This window comes from Montipora foliosa, chromosome 11 (assembly GCF_036669935.1).
Source record: "Montipora foliosa isolate CH-2021 chromosome 11, ASM3666993v2, whole genome shotgun sequence".
Taxonomy (NCBI): Eukaryota; Metazoa; Cnidaria; class Anthozoa; order Scleractinia; family Acroporidae; genus Montipora; species Montipora foliosa.
The window spans coordinates 41336046-41341045 of record NC_090879.1 but is presented as its reverse complement, the minus strand read 5'-3'; the positions used below and the strand labels follow the sequence as shown (position 1 = coordinate 41341045).

At 36.9% G+C, this 5000-nt stretch overlaps 1 protein-coding gene across 5 annotated transcripts in view; it reads left to right on the top strand.

Moving 5' to 3' along the window:
* LOC137977519 (uncharacterized) overlaps positions 1–5000 on the top strand; it is a 39252-nt gene that overhangs the window by 18317 nt on the left and 15935 nt on the right. Inside the window, exon 2 of one of the 5 annotated variants that reach the window (XM_068824764.1) lies at positions 2237–2520. The exons of 3 other annotated variants lie outside the window; for them this stretch is intronic. The gene's annotated coding sequence lies outside the window, so the exon portion shown is untranslated. Of the gene's footprint in view, positions 1–2236; positions 2626–5000 lie in introns of all 5 variants that reach the window. One more of the 5 variants, XM_068824763.1, reaches the window with a different exon arrangement.

Here is a 5000-nt window from a genome sequence, read left to right as displayed (position 1 = left end):
GAGATTGCAGCTGGTTTCATTTGCAGTAAAGCTATAAATCTTGAATTCTGTTTCATAAATATAGTTGACCTTCCTAAAAAAAATAATCTGAAAGATGGGTGAATTAGGTTTCTATGACAATCATTGTCAACGAGCCAGGCAAGCGAAGATGCGAGGCTGGCGAGGCGGGAGAGAATAGTGCCGCATGAACTAAGCCAGCATGTTCCCTCCACTTTGGCCATAACACGAATATTCAGGGTAACTGATGGAGAACTCTCAAGGAATCAGTGCATTCTCAAATTGAGTTAAAGTACTTGCCAGTGTGTACTATCATACTGTTATCAGTGATTATATGCTTTGTTCATCTCACTGATATTGTATAATAAATATGGGTAAATATATGGTTTTCACAGTGAGGTCACCATATTCTAAAATTTAAACCGCAAGGTCTTCCACATTGTTGGACATACAGGGTTGAAGATGATGTAGAAATAAATCAGTTTTGAAAATACACAGCATTTTGAATTTCTGAACTGCCATTTGTGTGACACCAGATACTGAAGAAAGAATGTTTCTTGTTATGATTCTCCATAATTTCAACTTTTCAAGTATATTAGGAGATGACTGTGTTTATACTCATGTGTACTGTCTCGGGAGTGAAAATTACTGTATGTACTTTCATGGCAACGTTGATTTCTTGTCGCCATGTAGTACACTGGCATGCATATGGTGACTCCATAAAAACTCTATAACATTGGGTGACACACTTTGGCAAATAACTCAGGAACAATGTACCACAAAGACCTCAGAGGTGGTGAGGTTGTTTATGCATTGGTCTTCTACAAAATTCATTCTTGTTGTATAGCTTTGGATTAATTTCTTATGTTGTGACACTGAAAACAATACTTTTGAAGCTCTCCAGCCCGTGCTCAACTTAACCTTTGTTTTGATTTTATGGTAAGCTTAGGGTGGGTTTTTTTGGAAAAATCCGAAAATGAATTCTTGAATCCAAAAACAGATCATAAATCCAAAGTATCCACACTCTAGGAGGATACTCCGGATTTTTGAGATTTCACCACTTCAGCGTTTTTTGGGAAAGGATTAAAAAAAAAGTATTTTTGACAAGCGGTTTTCCCTTCGAAAATGATACACAACAGCTACCGTACAAGACAGTTTTGCCCAAATGTTTTTCTCCCACCATTTTTGCCGTATGATCAAAAACAGTAATAGGTCAAAAATAGTTAGGTTTCCTGCAAATTTCACACCAGGAATTACACTAAAAGTTCCTTGACTGCAACAATGTTGTTAGCACAATTTCTAGAGCTAAAAAAGTAAACTGCAAATATACCTTCTGTAAATCGATTTGTACCTTAGCAAGCACTTTTTCGTCATTTCTTTTTATCGATTGCTAAGGTATTTTTTTCTGGTGGCATTTTCATTGAAGAATTTAATTATCCAAAACAAACTTAACTGCTAACGTTTGTTTTGTTTTTAGAATTGCACGCAACTCTGGGTTGGTTTGTTTGCGTTGTCATGGAAAATAATCATTTTTTTGAAGTTTGCGTTTTTTTTGGACGCTGAAGAATCCATTGATCCGAGATCACAAAGCTGTTTTTGGATTTTCCCCAAAAAAACACACCCTTATATGTATATTACGAAATATAGGGAAAGATATTTACAACAGAGAATTCCTATTCTTCACATGAAAGCCTATATGAGAAATAATGTTCACTTCATGTACAGTGTAAACAGGGCCTTTTTACAAAAATGTTACGTGACATTAGTAATGTATTTATTAAACATGTAGTAAATTAATGATTCAGACTTTCAAAAAAGAAGTTTCTTACTAGTTAATAACATCCACTGCAAACCTGATTTTTATTCTTCCCAAAATGATACACCTAGAAGCTATAAATTGTTGGGAAAAAAAAGCGATACCTTCCTACGTGGAACACAAATTTTTGCTCTGTGGCAATATATTGCTTTGCAAGAAACAAAAGGTGATTAAGTAAAGACTTCCTTAATGAGTTCTTTGAACAGAGAAAGAGAATCAGCAAATCAGACATCCATAGATTGCAGCTCAGTAGTGAATTCTTTTCCAGCATTTCTTAAGGGGATTGGAGGGTGAAACACTGCAGTGTTGTGCCCCTATAAGAACCATACCTATTTGTTTGTTTGTGGTGTTCTTGGCTATGTTTATGGACTTTGAGCTCTTGAACTGGCAGGTATAGCTTGTACGACTTTGTTGTTCTTATAGTGGAGTTCAGGTGCACGGAGCACGCCAGCAGAGCATTTTGGGAAACCTATCCATGCAATAAATTTTGGTTATGATGTCAGCGTATGCCTGTCTGCCCGCACAGACTGTTGAGGTGAAGGTGGGGAGGCAGGACAGCCTCTGAAGATGGGTGTGTTCGGGAAATTTTCCTTGGTGGGAAATCGTGTGGCAGTGTTGCATTTGGCAATCCATGTTTTTCTGGTGGGGTCGCATATTATTAGTGATTAACAACGGGATAATGAGCAGGAAAGAGCACAAGAGAAGAGGTGAGGAAATTGGAGAAATTTAAGCAAACAGAAAATTTCAATGAAGAACACCACAAAGCTGAGAGAAATAGGAGGGAGAGACGAAACACAACAGTTAGCTTTCAGGTAATGTTTGCCTTCTTAATGCATGTTTCACTGCCTCACATATTTTGTAAAACTCACTAAAAAACAAAGCAAGTCTGGGAGCAGATGCTGGTTTGGTTCAACCCACTGATTAGAAGAGGTTTGATATTGGATATTCGAAGAACTTGATGCCTGGTAGTTAGTAAAGTCGAATTGTGGTATAGATTTTGAGTTGAAGTGCCTATAACCCCCAAAAATTTTTGGTGGTAAAAAAATCTTTATATTTTGCTGGGCAAGATTCTGCAAATTTTCTTCATTTTGTTGAAACCTGTTCTTTTTTATGAATTTTTAAAGTTACCGTATTTACCCGCAGATAGGCCGCACTTTTTTCCCGGAAAAATAGGACCGAAATTAGGGTTGCGGCCTATACGTGGGTGCAAGCGTTTGATACCTCATTAATATGCAAGAGATCTCACTGTCATACACTAAATTGGCGTTTTAATGTTCGCTTTCAATTGTTACTAACTTACAGCACATACAACTAAACACTAAACCATTGTTTTTGTTAACAAAATATCCTTTAGCGTGAAATTGGTAAGTTTTCACACCTATTGTTTTTGATCTTCCATTGAAATGATACGGCTTGTAAAAATCCGTTCTAAAAAAAATCGATATCTCAGGATCTACTGAAATCGCTTGAAACGGGAGAAAACTCTCTACTTCAAGGCAGTGCTTGCTAGGAATATTTTACTGATGCTTTAAAATTTTGTCCGTGAATGTTTCTTTACACTCGTGCCGACAATCACCTCTTATTAATTAATTATGCAGCGGCAGCGGCGCCATGAAATGAGCATTTCGTCATCAGTTTTTTATGTGAATTACTTTAAAGCCTGCTATTTCACATTTTTATTCTTTTGTTTTGAGTTTATTATTCCAGTTAGTGGATAATATTTTATTTTCAACTAAACAAAGAAAGAAGCTCGCTGCTGTGAAATTAGCAAAGTAAGAAAGTAATATCACATGCGTGATAAACGATTTTGACTGCCAACGATATTTGTTGATATGTTTTCAATTTGCATTGGTTTTCATCGAGAGCATTTAAGTTTATTAGGCAATTAAAGTGGGATAAAAAAGGCAGTATACAGTTTTTAGGAACAGTTTAATTTTTATTTTTTCCCTACTTACGGTTTTAAAACTATATATAATACCGGAGGATTTCAAAATTATCACATTATTCGCACCTTCCTATAACCCGCACCAAGAACTGTTTGCGAAAATATTAACACATTACCCGGTGGTAATTGCCCGGAAATTACGGTACCTGTTGTTGATTTCAAACTTCGCTTTATTTATCCCGGTACTCTACATGTACCTCACTATTTTTTTCCCATGAAACCGAGTAAAGCAGAGACTGGGGCTAGTGACGTCATTCCAGGATCCCGTCATTTGCATCAACTGGTAGTCATGTAAACAAAGAACACTGCATGGCACATTCACGGAGTTCCTTTGGCACTTCGCCCAAGCCTTCATGCATCAACTCGCATACCATTGTTGACTCCTCGCCATTATCTTGTGGTGTTTCTTCCGCAGTTGTAGGACGTTCTACTGCAGTACTCTTATTCCTCCGGTTCGGTGTTGACGAGAACATTGGGAGTTTCAAAATTATCTTTATTCCTCTAAATAATAAAGACAAAGACAGGGATTATACAATACCGCTCGAAACTATTAATGGATTTGCATGGGGTAATACCTCGTCATTGCCGATAGGGTTTACCGAGAAATCACCTGGCCTGGAGGAAAACCACAACCGAGGCAGAGACGAAAGCAACTAAATGCCGTGGCTCATTTAATTGCGGTAATGTGTCGCAAGGAAAACAATGGCCGCAAAGCATTGTTTAATGCTATCATACCAAGCTCCCGAAGATAGAGAATGAATATGCCAACTGTTTTTAACAGCACCGACGCAACACAACACAGCACACTGTCATGAAAGCCTGTTATCTTTGTCTCACTTTGCCGTGACGGAGAAAATCTTTCATCATGCGTAATTCTTACATCTTTATATTAAATAATAATAAGTTTTTTGCTTTCATGCTGAACAGTTCTCCTAAAGGTGTAAAAAAAACCTTTATCTAAAAAAAACTGTGTGGATTTACATGCATACAATGTAACTAGTCACTATCAATGCAGTCCAACAGGAGATACATGTATACCGTATTTCGAATCAAAAGCCTTTCAAATTTTGTGACCTGTCCAAATAGAAATGTTTACGGGATAGTTGTTGGAAAGCTCTAACCTTGAACTAAACCTTTATAAATGACTAAAATATTATACCAGCAGGTTATTCAGCAGTTGAGCTTGAAATTCAGATATATTCATTCCTCTGAATTAGTTAGATAAACTTAAATTAATGCTTC